Source organism: Protopterus annectens, chromosome 10.part0 (genome assembly GCF_019279795.1).
Source record: "Protopterus annectens isolate FY-2018-M chromosome 10.part0, PAN1.0, whole genome shotgun sequence".
NCBI lineage: Eukaryota > Metazoa > Chordata > Ceratodontiformes > Protopteridae > Protopterus > Protopterus annectens.
Genome location: NC_056744.1, coordinates 112,120,569 through 112,138,716, shown reverse-complemented (window position 1 = coordinate 112,138,716; position 18,148 = coordinate 112,120,569).

Below are 18,148 nucleotides of genomic sequence, written 5' to 3'. Positions count from 1 at the left end.
GCAGTAGTAAGCATATTTAAGCACTAGTAAGTGGGTTTAAGTACGCTTGTGTGGGGGTAAGCAATGCCTACACTGGCTAAGCAATTCTGAAGCTAACTTTCTCTAATCAGATGTAACGCTAGGTTAGCAGTGCTTACCATTGCGCAAACCTACATACAAGTGCTCAAAAGTGCCTTAATCACTCTGTATCCAATGGCCCTTGTTCTGCCTATTAACAAAATAAACAGCCATGCAAGTCTCGAACCCAGGACTCTATACACCATTGCCCCAGTAGTTATCCACCAAGCCATCACAGAAGTAGAGAAGAATGAGGTAGTAGTAGTAAACATGTCCTCACCATAGTATAACCAAACTGAACCTGTGAAAGGCATCAGTATACAGTCTTATGTGCTATAACCCACTACATAACATAAATATGTGAACTGGAGTACAGCAGTAAGCCCAGAAGTGAGGTGTAATTGTAATAGAGTGTTGAAGTCCCCAATAAAACACAAGGACTCCACAGAGTGTACGTACACATCAATCAGAGATACTAGGCATACATATAAGGTGTAATAAATAATACCACACTGCCAAAAAGGCATTATAATGACTGTGTAATGTAGGCACAGGCCAGCTTAGGAGGTGTGAGCAATGTGTAGACCAGCTAACTCTTTGTGGCCAGTGGTATACCCCTTTAAACAATGCCAAACTTAGGTAAGCAGGTTTGCCCATAGAGTAGCCTTTTCAAAACTGGCCAATCATGGAAAAGTACGGCAAATCAGCCCTACTTAAACCCAAGAGGCGGGAATACAGCTCATAACTGGTTGTAGCTTCCCCTTGCAGGCACTATGGCAGTAAGGGGAGAAGGAGTGTGCTTCCAAGCACAGCACTGGTGCATCCAGGAGTCCAAGGTCATGGCAAGACTCCTAGTTAAAGACCATGCACAGAGACTGCTGCAGGGCCAGTACTAGGGCTCCCAATATAAGGCAGAGGCCTGGGACCATCTTGCCCGCGACCTCACCAGTGCCACTGGCATGCCCCGAACTTTTAAGCAGGTCAGGCACCACTATGCCGACCTGAAGAGGCAAAAAGGGGACCTCTTGGAGGAGTGGCTCCAAGAGGCTAGAGCTAGAGCATCAGGGGATGTTCCAGCCATGTGTAAGTATCACCCCAGTATGTGTGTAATAAGTGCCAGCTCAGGTATATCATGGATAGGTATGGCTAAATATTCCTCTTATATCCCCACAACTGCAATGGAGTGGGCCGCGACCCAGGAGGCCCACATCTGCTGCCTGGCGCGGTTGCAACATGAGGCAGGTCAGTAATACTCATGCTTTTGCTGTCATAGGAAATAAAAATAATAGTAGTAGTAAATTAATTGCTAGTATAAAACCTGTATCATTCAAGGCAAGTACTGCATACAGTATTGAATATGGCAGGAAGAGTCTCATATTGTTTGCATGGCAATAAAAGTGTAATATCCTGACAAAACAGGTCTAACTGTTGGACTGCATGTGTATATTCTGGTATCATATGGTAATGTAGATTTGCAATCATGTAATAGTATTGTAGTATTAAGCACTGTCACCCACACCATTCACCATAAATTGAATGTGTAGGAATGCCTGTATATGACAGGTGTAATCCCCAGGGGCCATTTAGTACAACTGAGAGACACATAGACAGTAAACAGGGAAAATGCAGGCAACAAATGCCAAATAGCACATGCAACTGAGATGTGAACTGTTGCCTTTTTAGTACACACAGCCACGGTTCGAATCCTGCCAGTGGTAGTAGTCTGCATACAGAATCATACCCCACAACTGTACAGATATGTCCAGAATGTCTATTAAAATGGCCCATATCTAATGCCTATCAACCTGTCCCCCTGGGAAATCAGCGGGATGATTCCAGATGTATAGGCAGCAAACAGGAAATATAACTGATTGACACACATCTATGACAACAAACCTGGCACACTAGCAAATCCCCAATATCTTATGTGACTAAGAAGCCATGTATGTCCCATTTACACCCCAACTTGTTAAGCTGTGGTCAGAGTGCGCACAGTAACAGAGTGAGATGTATGTGCATAATAGTAATGTGGAACCAGGTACTGTATGTGGGAACATTCATCTAGTGCTAATAAACATTCCTCCCACAGGTCATTCAGATACCAATAGTGTGTCCAGGAAATACAAGAATGATATGCAATTGCTCTGAATAATGAGGTATTACACATCACTGTCACCCACACTGTCCTACAACATATAACTGTCTAGGAATTCTGTTTAAGAGTGATGTTATACAAGGTCAGAATGCATAAGCACAGGGGATTAATAATGACAGAAAGCAGATTGGAGATATACAGCAATATCAATATAGCATATACAACTGTGATGGGCAGTGTTTAAGTTGTAGCAGACACAGCCATGATCTGAATCCTGGGAGTGGAATTAGACTGCATACAGATTCATACCCCACAACTGTACACGAGGCCAGAATGTCCAGTATATGTGCCCATATCTGCTGCCTGTCCCCCTGCCCCATGGTAAGTCTGAGGGATGATCCCAGATGTGTAGCCAGCAAACAGGGAATACAAGTGATTGTCAACCATCATGAAAACACATCTGTCTCTGTAGCAACCCCCAAAACTGTTAGGAGAGTAATATTTATAGTATGGCCTATCTACACTCCCATGCTGTCAAGCTGTGACCAGAGTGTGTATAGTAACAAAGTGAGATGTATATGCATAATACTAATGTGTAATCTGGAGCCTTGTGTGGCAAAAGTCAGGTAGTGCTAACAACATTGCTCCCACAGGTACATTGGATACGTACACTGTGCTGAGAAATACAGACCAATATAACCTGTACTGGTACCGTCCACCCTGGTATTGTAGGGGATTGTGAGTGTTGCAGTTTCTCTGAATAATAAGGTATCACTGGTCACTGTCACCCACACTGTAATACATAATATAACTGTGTAGGAAAGCATGTATATGTGTGTTTCAGGTCACTAAAGGTGGAAGAGGGCAATATTCTAGATTTGTCCTGGCACACCAGCATGTGGTCAACACATGGCCAGAGTCTGTGCAGAAAGAGTTGGATAGCATAGTGCAAAACATCAACCTGGAATCTAGGCGTATGTGTACAAACAGTTGGTTAGTGTTACATTCCCTCCACAGGTATACCAGCTAAGAGGTGTGTACTGCAGGTAAAACTGGTTCATGTGTAATGATGTTGACAGCCATATCAGTGTCCAGTATAGGTCTATAGGGTGGTGCAGTAAGACTTGTAAGGTACAGATAACAGCACTGACTAAGAAAGTAATGTGGAGTACAGGAATATACTACTTGTTAATTGACACTTTTCTCTCCCCCCACCTCATCTCCAACAATAATCAACATACCCCACCTGGTATGTACTGACTCTGATAATGTCCAATTGTTTGACAAATATTGTAATGGTTTTCATGCATGTGTAATATTGAATTATTCCAACATTGTTGGCATGGTGCCATCAACGTACCTGCATGCTGTTCTTATTATTACTGTGGTCCCACATATGCATGTGTTTTGTTTGCTATGCAACTGTTCCGTATCTGGTGTATGGATTAATGGGAATATGTACGCATGCTGTTATACCTAACCTGGGAATGTGTTGACTATTACTAACCCATACATGATGTTGAAATCTAAACACTATAGCACACTTGAGAAGGCCAGTCCCAGCGGACCCACCTGTTCCACCTCAGCTGGCCAAGGCACCGGGCACCAGCATGCCTTGAGCCCAACCTCACAACTCCTTGTCTTTAAGTCCTGCACCACCTTCTGGTGGAACCTCCTCAGGGATGGGGCTGCCCCCCGGGAGTGGGCACGGACAGGCACCTGTCACCCATCGCCAGGTTGGGGTCATGGTGCGTAGAGCGATTGACGAGCAGGTCGGTGATCTTCTATGCCAGCTCGAGGACCGCATGTCATGATTAGAGAGTCAGCCTGGCTCTGCGGCTCAGCCCCCAGCACAGCCACATTCGGGGCTGTAAAGGAGCAGTGGTGACTGCCCATGGGTGGGGACCTCAGTCCCGCTGTTACCACTAGGGGGCTTGTGGGCTTCCGATATCCCAACACCCCTCCCCATCAAGGTGTTTCCCCCCCACATGTCATATACTGCCCCTGTATGCGTCTTGTGTGTCTTGTCTGTTAACCTACCCAACCTGCCTTCTCAAATATACCTACTACCCCTCACCAACATCCCACTCTCACCTGAAAAAAAAAAGGGCAATCTGTTCCCACAAAAAAATCTCGCCCCATACATAGCTGTCCAGTTCGCACATGAGTCCACTGGACACATGTAATCTGATCTAATTGGTATCACAACTTATTATTGTTGTCATCACCCCTCTCCCAGGGGTTTGACTGTCCAAATCTACCTCCAAAGTCAGTGTATATGCACAGCTGTTGCTGTAGAAGAAATGGGCAGCTATGAACCTTCCCTACACCCTTCCTGCACATCCCTAGCTATTTTCCCTACTGTCTTTTCCTCTTTGTGCCCGTTTGTCACCACTTTCATATTAACCATTTTTTATTTTCTTTGAAAGAAATTAGCACAGGGGTAAGCAGGAGTAAGCACTTTTAAGCAGCAGTAAGTGGGTCTAAGCCTGTATGCACAGGGGTAATCAATGCCTACACTGGTTAAACAATTTAGAAGCTAACTGAGTATAAGACACTGTAACCAGAAGTTAGCAGTGCTTACCTCCGAGCAATCACACGCAAACCCACTTACAACTGCTTTAAAGTGCCTTAATCACTCTGTATCCAATGGCCTGTGTTCTGCCCAGCAACAAAATAGACAACCTCTTCAAGGCTCAAACCCAGGACCCTTCACACCATAGCCAAAGTGATTTACCACTAAGCCATGCCAGATATACATAAACCTACTATTTTCAGAAACATATCATCCAGACCAGTCATGCAACAGTACAGAGAATGTATACCAACATCTAGATGTATCTGTGTGTGTAAATATATTAATATCTAAACAGATAAAACATATATATATATATATATTATGTATATATATATATATATATATATATATATATATATATATATATATGTGTATATATATATATATATATATATATATATATATATATATTTAGAAATATATATATATAAATATATATGAACATACATACATGCAAATGCCTACATCGACATATATGTCTACACCTATGTGTCTACATATACACAGCAAGTTACATATATCTACGCAGATATATAGCTGTGTAGGTATATACAGACATAGTTATATATATGTAAGCAGAGATATATATATATTTATATAGGTATATATGGCCATGCATCTGTAGATAGGATTGGTAGAGTAACAAAAACATATATGTCCACATGCACCGTTAATGGGGTTCAGATGCCCCATAACAATATATGTCTTGTACGAATAGGCATACCCCTCCACAGCCAAACAAGTCTGCCCTGCAATACACTACCAAGTGTTGCAGATCCCATAACCAGGACCTGACATGACATGGGCACAAGATGTTAACAGTACTACATCCCACCTGTATGATGTCATGCTGGTATTAGTAACATATCATGCAGTACAGTCTGGCTCCCATAGGAAATGTAAAATGTGGAAGCTATCAACATCCCCAGGATACATATACACAGACACATACATGCAGATACAGATATACATATATATATATATATATATATATATATATATGTATATATATATATATATATATATATATATATATATATATATATATATATATATATATATATATATACATATATATATATATATATATCTGTGTAACTACACATACACACACACAGATATGTATAGAAAGATACATATGTAGAAGGTGCACACAATATGGAACAGCCACTATGCCTATAGTTCACACCTTACCAACTGGACACTATGAACCACCCATACAAATGACAGTCATTGCCTGCAACATATACCCACAGAGAGGTCATAGGAAGAAACACCACACACAGGTTTGCAGAAATGGAAAACCTTTATTTGTGTACTATTACAGTTCTATATGCCATGTCATATAGCTGTTCAGACACTGACATCCACATAAACAGAGTAATGCAACTGTGAAACAGTTATACTAATACAGTAGTCTGGAAAAGTTCACATCTGTTGCTGTCCAGGCCAAGGCCTTCAAATTGTACAGTAGTAAAGACAGACTGGGTGTATAGTTTAGCAGCCTCTATCTACACTCTGTACACAATCACTCAGTGGTAAAGACTTCAGTTGACCAAATGGGATGTAACTGTTACATAACAAGGCATAACTGTCAACATCACAAGCACACTGACAAACAGAACAGTCTGTGTGGCAGGAGGCAGTAGGCCTGCATTAACCCAATTTATATGAGTAATGTAACTATAGGTGAAGTATACAGTACTGTACATCCAGATACCTTAAGGCAGCTCACCCCTGATATCCCCACATTTTGTAACAGCCTAGATCATTTATGGTGCATCACCCTCCCCTAGACTCAATAATACAGGGCCATATACCACTGTTACATACACTGGCCTCTGGAGTGCATAAGGGCACACATGTATTGTGTAAGTGAAGCCCACACATATATGACCCCAGCCCCATCGTATGTGTGGGGGATACAACAGCAGTGGACTGATGGCAGCAGTGGCAGTGTGATATACTCACAGCCCACTAAATACAGGACAACCCCTGACAGCATGTCATATGTGCAAAGCTTGGTATGTAGGTGGAGGACAGAGGCTGGAACACAGGCCCATATGTGAAAAACTGTTGCCATACACTAAGCAAGTCACTGGTGTTAAAGGATAGTCTGCAATATACCCTTAGGCAGGGAATTGAGGTTAGAAACATAAATGGATGTAGCCATGTACTGATAGCACTCAACAAACACACTGCCAGTGAAATATCTGACACAGAACCTGTGTGGTGGACAGACAAAACATGATTGGCACACCTCTGGCCACCAAGAGGATAGGCCCACAGTTGAGAGCTATGCAGACAGACTGCATTCCAAGGTAAACTAGTATGTACACACACACACACCCTATAACACCAGTAGTATACAAAGCATAACACAATTCTACTCACACTCTGTCTGTAGTTCTGGAACCTCCTACAAATATATAGCTGGCCTGAGTGTGCCGGTTCCCCTGTAAGAGGTATTGCTACCTGCTGTCTGTAACAGTGATGCCCACACACAAGAAGGATGTCCATCACTCAGGAAAGGTAAAGGGACCACACCCACATGATGTAGGGATTTATAGTAGATGGTTGCTATGGCAGTGGTAATTGGAAGCACTACACAGCAAGCTGCATGCAGTTAGCAAGTGTAGGACACTGATTGGTGCAGAGGTGAAAATAAACTACAGTTCAACAAACTAACAGCTGAAAACACAGGCATTTAGGCAGCTGCAATTCATAAATACATCATTCCCACAACAGGTATGTGAAGTATATGAACATGTATTAGAATGTGGTACCTGGTCCATCATAATGGGATAGATGATGTGGAATGAGTTATATGTGGCGTCAGGTGTTGTTGTGATGATGTTCAACTAAACAACTGCTATGGACAATAATGTATGTCCTTGTGGGTAGTGGGCCATAGCTGTTAACTGTGCAGGTCAGCACTGCCAGACAAGATATAAGCCATCATAGTATGTGTTGTGTAATGTGAAGTATGTATATGATGTGGCCAATAGCTGGTGGTGGAAGTAATGCCATTATGATGGACATGTGGGAGTCACAGCCTACCACTGGCAGGGTACTCAGGTGAATCTGTAATATAGCATGCCAGAATGTCATAGGTGTGTAATAGGGTTAACTGCAAACAGGTCCCACATATACCCCACTAATGTCAGGTCACGTCCATATGTGGCACCTGTCTGTGTTGTAGCAAGGCAGAACAGTGCAGCTGTGCAGGAAGGTGTTGTGAGATTGTGGAGCTGATGTTTGAATATACCCCACATATAGGTATGCATATGTGTACATATGTCACATATATAATATATCAGGATAAATGTATATCAGCATGTATGTCCAGAAATATACATATACCCATGTGTAGACATATATATGTTCACATATATATGACATCACATATATCTACACATATATAGATATATACCTATATGCACATGTCCACATATGTACAATCACATATCCTCTCTGCTTCCCATCAAAATCGGAGTCCCACAAGGTTCCATTCTTGGACCACTCCTCTTTTCTATCTTTATTAATGATCTAAATAAGTCCCTTCCACAAACCATCTGCATTCATTATGCAGACGACTCAACACTGATATGTTCAGAATCTTCCCCAGCTGAGCTTCAGGCTACTACCCAAAAAGTTTTTACAGCTGCTGAAAATTGGTTCTATCAATATTGTCTCCTACTTAATCCCAAAAAAACTAAATTATTACTATTTACACCTACACAGAAATCCTCTACTTTTGACTTCAATATAACATCTGATAATGGAACAATAATATCCTCTGAGCCTACTACCAAACTACTAGGTGTCACATTAGATCATAATCTGAACTTCAGTTCTTATATTAACTTAACCATCAAGTCAGTCAATAGAAAACTCGGATCTCTTTACAGGCTTAAACCCCTCCTCACTGCTTCAGCGAGAGCTACCATTGCTCAAACACACCTGCTATTTACCCTTCTCTATGCCTCACCTATTTTTACAAACCTATCTAAATCTAATCTCAATAAACTAGCAACTTCATACAACAACATTGCCAGATTTGCCACAAGAGCCTCTTTTCGTACCCACCATTGTTTAAATGTTAAACAACTTGGTTGGATGGAGCTTCATAATCAACTACTGATACAGCAACTTAGCATCACCCACAAAATCTTCTTTCATCCTTCTAATACTACCATACTCTGTACTCTTATTAGCCCTTATAAAAACCTCTCTTCATTGCGCTCAGCTACTAAGCTCCTAGCAGCCTACCATAAATCCCACAACAAAGCTGGGGACTGTCTGTTCTCCAACTCAATTGGACCTATTTGGAACAAGCTTCCAAGCGAACTTACAACACTCACCTCTACACCCACTTTCAAAAAGCATCTAAAAATCTTCTTTAAATCCCAATGGCTCTGTCCTTGTACTAACCCTGACTGAAACTTTTATTGCCTCCAGTCACTCACCTGTTCTTTTGACCTCAACTTCTTCACTACGTTACTTTAGTACTAGCTTACTACTTTAACTTCACCAACTCCACTGAACTACTAAAAAAAAAAAAAAAACACGGTAATATTCTTATATTCAGTGATAATTCTCTTTGTAAATTCTTTCAACATGTTATATCTTGTGATATCAGGACTCCAAATGCTTTATATCTCCAGTTGTATTCCTTTATTTATAATTTCTCCACCTGATGTATTCTTTGTTGTCTGTCCTACTAGCACTGCTTTTGAAGTGCTTATTATTTGGTACAAGTTTCTTGTCTTTTTTCTATGTTGTGGACCTTTTCTCCCCGGGCCTCTACTGAAAATGGACCTATATCCAGCTAGACTAGCCCGGTCAACAAATGTAAAATAAAATAAATAAATAAATGTACAAACACACACACAAACATATATGTGTGTAAAGACATGTCTCGTATATCACTATCACAGTGATGTGTGCTATGTGTGAGCCAGCAGCACACATAGCAATACACACAGATATCTACAGCTGGCAGTGTGTGCACCATGGATGGGTATGTCACATGTTAGTCCCTTCTAGGCACCACATTGCCCCTGTCTGTGAAGTATGCAATGGGAAAATGGGGAAGTATGGCAGGTACACATGTGGAGGTGGTTAGGATTGGTAGATATAGATGACAGTCTACAGGGGTGGTATGTGACACATGTGGTGGGTAAACACCATGGATGGTGTGTGTGGTCTGTGATGTGGATGCCCCATGGTCCCCAATATGGGCACAATGGGAACAAGCCTCCCACCAACTGCCACTCACAACAGCAGTCCACGTCCTGAAGGTGCCTGGTCTGGAGGCTGAACAGGAGGAGCATGTTGGCCATGTGAATGTGTACTGGGTGCCTCAGACTGATGTATCACATCCCTCATGTGTCTGTGGAGCCTGGTATGGAACAGACCCTAGACCTGAGCTCAGGGGACAGGAACATGTTGGTGTGTGCCCTGAGGGGGGGGGGACATCCCCTGGGTGGTTCCACCTGATGGTATTGCTGTAACAGTACACAAGGAGGCCCCAGGTTGGCACAAATATGTGATGTGGCCAGGTATCATGGTCAGATGGGTGTGGATAGGTGGATCAGCTGACCAATAGAACAAATACATGGTATTGTGTCACTGTTATAGAACATTTGTTGGTAGTAATAGTCTGCACAATCCCAGTACATGTCCAACAGCATGCATAGATATCCCCAATAACACAGACTGTCAGATGTGCAGCTATCCCAGAGCAGCCATACCACTGGCATATATGTAACCATAGTGGCCCTGACAATGGCATGCAAGTGAATAATCTGTAACAGGCCAGCAATGATAGTGTCCACACAGGGGACATGGCTACAATCACATAGCAGAAGGTGTGGTACAATACAAAATCTGTCCAAACGGTAGTTAAGCCGTAGCCATACCTAATGAGTTATGTGTACAGTCTGTTGAAGCTGATATGGTGGGGGGGTGACAGAGATGTGTATTACAAACTGTGGTAACCTTGCTGTATGAGTTGCTCAGGCCTGTTTCTATCTTTATGTCTTTCAGGCAAGATGTCACACAGCAGGTTACCTGTGTATTCAGCGGATGAAAATGAGGTCATCATCAACCACCTGGTACAGCACTACCAGGTGCTCTTTGACAGGACAGCCCATGACCAGCAGGAGCAGACTGCCCTGTGGAATGATCTAGTCCACAGGGTCAATGATGTCGGCCTGCATAACTGCAGTTATGAGTAGGTCCGGCATCATTGCAGCGACCTGCTTTGCAATGCCCGTTGGTGTGCTGCTGCAGTCTGGGGGGTCACCTCACCACAGGGGGGGGGGCATGCCATCACATGTGGAGGAGTTCCTGGCCAGCCTTGTGGCACCTGCCTGTCCGGAACACCAACAACCACTTGACCCCTTCATGGGGGTGGGTTTCACCCACACACCAGCTGAGTAGCATGCAGGTAAGGACACAGGGCACATCAGTAGGCCACTGTTGTGTAAATATCCACAGTGGTACAGGTAGATCATGCATATCTGACATGTCATAGATATATTGTGTTGCATTGTAGTGATAAACAGATGTCCAGATGTGGTAGTATTGTGGGAATTTACCATTGATGCATGGTAGTACTGCACCCAGCCTGTAGCAGTGCCACAGGTGTCATCACTGACATTGCATCTCTCACCCTCTTATGTAGGTCCCTCCGGGGTAACAACAAGGCAGCAGTCTGTAGCTAGTGAGTATGTCTTATGTAGATGCATGCCAACACACCGGGCACGTAATGGTGATGGTATATTCCATGCACACATCTAACACACCTACCCTGAATGCATGCTGTACATGTGCATGTATTGTTGATGTGAAATGCATGGTCTCACAAGGGCAACCATTATTGGGTATTGAAAGGGTATGTCACACACCTGCATGACAACTAACATCCTGTCATTGCGGAATGTGTCCACAGGGAGTAACATACTGTTGGTAGACATGGCCTACAATAGTGACATATTCTGAACAACACCCATATACAGCGCAACACCAGTGCATATATCTGTAGGACAATGCCAACTGCTGCAGAGATACACTATGGCATAAGGCATTACAGTAGTCCACATTATCAGCTGGGTCTAGGCTGCAACATGTGCTGTTCAGTGTATGGGACACTGCAAGGTGACACAAATGTGTAGGGCTTACCTGTCATGCATCTGCATAAAAGCTGAGGGAGGGGGTGGGTTTCAGCATGACACACTAGTGCACTGCAGCAGGGTTCCTAAGGATGGTAGGAATGGCTCTATCTGCATATAGTCAGGTTCAGGACCTGTGACAGCCGTAACCCTACCCACACTGCAATAGTGACAGCATTGTGTGAACACCATGGGATATGCACATGAGTAGACCTTGAAATCATGCAGAATAGGGGGACATGTGTAGGGTAGACTGAACATACACTGGCAATTGCAGAAGGCCCAAGCTGGTATGCCCCTGCCATGAGCAGTGACTGCTGTAGTACACACAAGAGGTGTAATAAACCGTCATGATAAGGGTGTGCACACATATGCCCACATGATGTATATGCATTGTGGTCAGCAGCCGCACACCTAACACAATATGTAGACAATGCATGTGAAAGTACAAGACATATGTTACATACTGGGCTTGTGTACTGCTAAGATATGCGGTGCTGTGGTCCCATGGCAGATCAAGGATGTGTGTGTAAAATCAATAAAGGTGTGTACACCCCCCATAGCCACAGAATGCTCTGATGGTTGTCAGTGTAAACATTTCTGCAGTGGTCATACATGGTCTGTTGATGTTGACAGCTGCAAATCAGGCATCAGGCATTCACCAATGACAACAATCCACATATCATCTTTAAATTTCTAGTCTCCCACCAGGACACAAGTGCTCTTCAGCAATTACATTCTGCTTGCCGATCACACTCAAGCAAATCTGCAGTCTGCGGCTACCACTCCACCCATACAGTATAAGAAGGAATCAGTACTGCAAACTAAACAAGGATATACATTTTGAGCCTCAAGAGCAGGGTCAGTCCACCCAGGCATTCTACTTGTATGTTTTATGAGAGTGAAGCTATTACATTAGCAGTATTTCTTAATAGTTTCTCAGGTGGCTAATAAAACTGACCGTTGTAGCCTTGTGTCCTCCCCACCCCCCTGCTAGTACAGTAATCCTAACTGTCCAATAGACAGTATACATTTAATTCACATCTCTTTGACTAAATTAACCATCAAGCAGCCCTCACAGTGCTTTCTGCCTTAGTTTGTCGCTTGGAGGCCCACCATTCCCCTTCATTGCTAATGTATCTCCTTACTCTAATCTGTGCACAAACTGGTTACTAATCAACAAGTCAATGTGAAGACACACTCCCAACCTTAATAAACTTTGCTGTCTCTTCTCTCCTTCACTTTACAGGTAGTTTGAGGCCTTCACTGATTTCCACTGATTGCCTCTCTGGTTTCTTTGCATTCCACCTGGTTTACACCCCTTGTGCTATCTCCCTCCCCCAATACAAAGTCTATATTAGAATCCTGCTGAGCATGGAGCCATCTTTAAATTTCTAGTCTCCCAACAGGACACAAGTGCTCTTCAGCAATTACATTCTGCTTGCCGGTAAGCCATTAGACCTCAGGAATTTGTTTAAAGTGTCCAGATTTGTAAAGTAATACTTACTTTTTTCTCTTGTCTTGGTTGGCTCTGCCCCGCTCCGTTCACCCTCACTAATGCTCAGGCTCTCTCCGCTCCCCTGCCCTGCCCCCACTACCTCTACATTTATAGTAATCACAGCCACACCCACAGCTCACCCTCACATCACCTCCACCAATCACAGCTCCTCGAGTCATATCACATTATGCCACACCAACTTGCTCCACACAAAATACTCCTAATCACTCTCATTCCCACTAGACATTTTTTACATCACCCACAGTACTTCCCCATCCACATATAGTGCAACCCTATAATTCCTATTCAGACCCCCCACCTAGAAACAACTTAAACTTTATAACCATGACTATCACACAACTAAGTCTAGTCTGTCTTCTCATAATTCTTTACAACACCACAAGTTATCACTCTAGCAATATCCCTAAACTTAGTAGCACAACACTACATTATGCACTCTCGTATACAGACACCACACATTATAATAATATCTGCTCACAGTTATTCAAGAACTACATAACGGACCAATTCAGAACTAAACACATATGCTCTCATTCCTACTCCAAAAAAACACAATACTTTCTCACACTCCTCACCAAACTCCAACATCTGCATAACCATTTTAACTCCAGGCTCACCATAAGTGGGGATATCCACCCCAACCCAGGCCCAAATCCATCCTGTCCAACACAAACTGCTCCAACACAAATGTCAGAACATAACACCCCCACTTTCTTCATCCCTGGGCAAATCAACAACAACAGCAAAACCAACCATCTTTTAATGCTAAATATTAATATTAGAAGTATCAAAAATAAAATACCTGAACTCCAGGCCACAATAGCACACTACTCCCCAGACATAGTTGCTTTAACAGAAACCTGGCTAAATAAAAACATTGCTAACTCAGAAGTTCTCCCTACCGGCTACAATATCATTAGACAAGAAAGACCAGTTCGCAAAGGGGGTGGAACTGCCTTACTGTAGAAGTCCAACTTAACTGTCCATCAATTACCAAACACCTACCCCTCCCCCAATAATTGGGACATACTTATCTCACAACTTCAACTTCACCCTAAAAAGGTCATCACCACAATTGTAATCTATATTCCACCTGGTAATACACCTGCTAGTCTTGAAGACTTCTTATCCTGGTGTTCTTCCACATACTCATAAGAAACCCTTATTCTGGGGGACTTCAATCTAGATTGGTTCACCTGTATATCAGAACCACCAAGTAATCTAATAAATCTCCATGGCTACCAGCAGCTAGTCCAAATTCCAACTACATGTGATAAAAAGTCTAAAAGGGAATCCATCCTTGACTGGGTCCTAACTAACAACCCCACATTGTACCCTCACACAGGCAGTCTCCCAGACACCTTAAGTGACCACAACATAATATACTTTATACGTAGTAGAACAAGCATATGCAAAACCACTAACTATATATCCACTAGAAACACAAAAAAATTCTCTCCTGAGGTCCTCAACATTTTACTCTGTAACTGTGACTGGACCCCCCCTAAAAACCCTCCCACTTGACCAAGCTGTAGCATATTTCAACAAAATATTTCTACAACACCTAGACATTGTCGCTCCATTGTGCAAAATCAAGGTTAGATCCTCTACAAACCCCAGGCTCTGTAAAGAAACCAAACAAATATTCAAGTCCAGAAACACTGCCTGGCTTTACTATAAAAAAAAAAAAACAAAGAAACACAAAGCCTAACTAAGTACCAAGAACTGTGCAACCGTGCAAAAAAATGCATTAGGCAGGACAGAAAATCCTACTATACAACATTACAAACTAAATACCAACACAACCCGCAAAAATTTTGGAAAAATGTAAACCAACTACTAAAATCCACCCAAAAGGCTACCCCCAAACCAACCACCCCTGACACTAAAGTTCCCATCGAAACAGAATTCAACTCCCACTTTGTGAACTCAATTCTATCCTTAGTATCACAGGACAGTTCCTTCCTCACTATCCCCCCCCCCCCCAACAGAAATAACACTAATACAAGCTTTACCCTCAAAACAGTTTCCACCACTTCAATCAAAAGCATGCTCTCCAAACTAAAAACCTCATCAACAGCAGCTGACCTACTCCCCAGCTATTTCTTGAAACTCACAGCAGATGCTATTACTATCCCAGTCTCCACTCTCATAAACAGATCAGTTGTTGAAAACTATGTGCCCAAACTCTGGAAAATATCCTATGTTATACCCATACATAAAGGCGGGACCTCCACTGAACATAATAACTACAGACCCATTGCTTTACTCTCCCCCCTGGCCAAAATCCTAGAAAAATGCATCCATACCCAGATGCTAAACTATCTCCTAGGCAACAACATCCTGTCACCTACTCAGCATGGTTTCAGACCTGCCCATAGTACCACTACAGCCCTCCTCTGCTTCACAGACACAGTAAACCGTCTCAGAAATGAAGGCCTACAAGTGTCAACTCTTTTTTTGGATATGTCAAATGCATTTGACACAGTCTCACACCAAATCCTGCTAAACAACCTTAACCAGTATATCATCTATCAAATTCCACTCTTACCTGGTTCCAAAGCTACTTAACTGACAGGTACCAAGCTGTAAAATGAGAAAATTCTCTCTCTCCTCAGCTGCCCATAACTATAGGAGTCCCACAGGGTTCTATCTTAGGACCACTACTATTCACAGTCTTCACAAATGACCTCCATACCTCCACACAGCATGCATCTATAATTCAGTATGCAGATGACACTACCTTAATCTGTGCTGCACAAAACATTCCCACCCTCCTGCAAACAACTCAACTAGCATTCTCTGATGTTGAAAACTACCTTACCAAAGCCCAACTTATCCTCAATCCAAAGAAAACTTGGCTTATGATTATAACCAGTTCTAAAAAAAACACTAAAAGTCAATTCACTATCCACTCCACAAATGCTACTCCATTGCTCCAGTGGCACAGGCTAAGCTATTGGGAATAACCATAGACTCCCACCTAAAATTTGATAGTCATCTCAACTTAACTATTAAAAAAGTACATGCCAAACTGGGATCACTCTACCGTATCAAACCATGTCTTACCAACAGCACAAGATCAGCCATTGCTCGCTCCCAACTTCTATCCACCCTACTCTATGCATCTCCCATTCTGACTAATCTCAACAAAACTGAACTAAGCAAAATGGAAGCCTGCTATAATAGAATTGCCCGCTTTGCTGCAAATTGCTCATATAGAACTTATCACTGTACTGCTTTGAGACAGCTCCACTGGCTTGAACTGCCCAACCTCCTAACCTACAATCAGCTCTGCTTCTGTCATTCGATCTAGTACCTCCCCAATAAGTGTCCTGCCCTCAAAAACCTAGTACAGCATCACTCAGCCAAAAGGCCTCTTAGATCATCAAGCAAACTACTACTAGAAGTCACCAACAGCTACAATAGCTTTGGAGATGCACTATATAGTAGTTCAGTGGCTAAAAAATGGAACTCTGTCCCTACTAGCATACAAAACACATCATCCAAACCCTCCTTTGAAGACCTCATCAGGCAACATCTCAAGCAAAGTTGGCAGTGCCATGATTGTTCCCCAGGCTAGTGAAAGTGGATAACATATACATGCTAAACCTAGAGTACTTGATAATAGTTTTCAATCTTATACACAAACACTGGCTAATCTACAATGTATGTACTGTACCTGTCTACTATGTATGTATTCTACCTATGCTCCAAATTTCAGCTGTACACCACAAATCTATTAATTACCTTTATTTTTAAAATTTATATATTTTTTTGTTTGTTCTCTCTACTGTAACTGTTTATGTGCCGCATACCACTGTAAAAACATGTCTCTTGTAATTTGTGTGTATACTGATCATGTCTAAATAACTAAATGTGTCTGTATTTTTTCTTTGTGGAGCTTTTCTCCCCAGGCCTCTGCTGAAAAAGGGCCTTTTCGGCTCAGACACCCTCGGTTCACAAATGTAAAATAAATAAAAAATAAATAAATAAATCATCCCAGGAATGTGTTGCTGAAACACATAGGGGCTGTGAGAAGTAAAGCTGTCATAACTGACACAGTACTACACATTCCGCAATGGGTTGTACACCTGTGAGTTGTGGTGCACAGTACATGGCAGGGTGCAGAGTATGTGCACAGCAATACTGTGTACATGGGTGCAGTGGAATCCAGGGGAAGGGGCATCACCTAGTCACAGCACATGCATCACACACATATATACTGTTGCTAGCATGGACTGACTATAGCTGAACTGCATACTGTTCTGTACTATATGTTCTGCATGTTGGCAGATGGGTAATAGGAGGACTGTTTGTACGATCATTGTGCAACCTCACCTGTGTGTGTGTGTGTGTGTGTGTGTGTGTGTGTGTGTGTGTGTGTGTGCGTGTGTGCGTGTGTACGTGTGTGCATGTGTGTGTGCATCCTGGTGGTTAGTTAGTTTGCCTGTATGGTCACTCTGGTGAAGTTGTGGAAGGTAGATGCATGTATGATGCGTGTGTGCATGTGTGTGTTTGTGTGTGTGGCCATGTATGCACATGTGTGATTGTGGGGTATTCATATGGCTGTACCCCCCTTTGGGACTGTGCAGTACATGGACATGGACTGCCACATTACACACCAGGAATACCTGTCATTTGTGTAATCACAGGACAACACATAGTATAATATGGTCTGTAACATAGAACAGGCATCCAGAGGGAAGGTAGACTTCAGG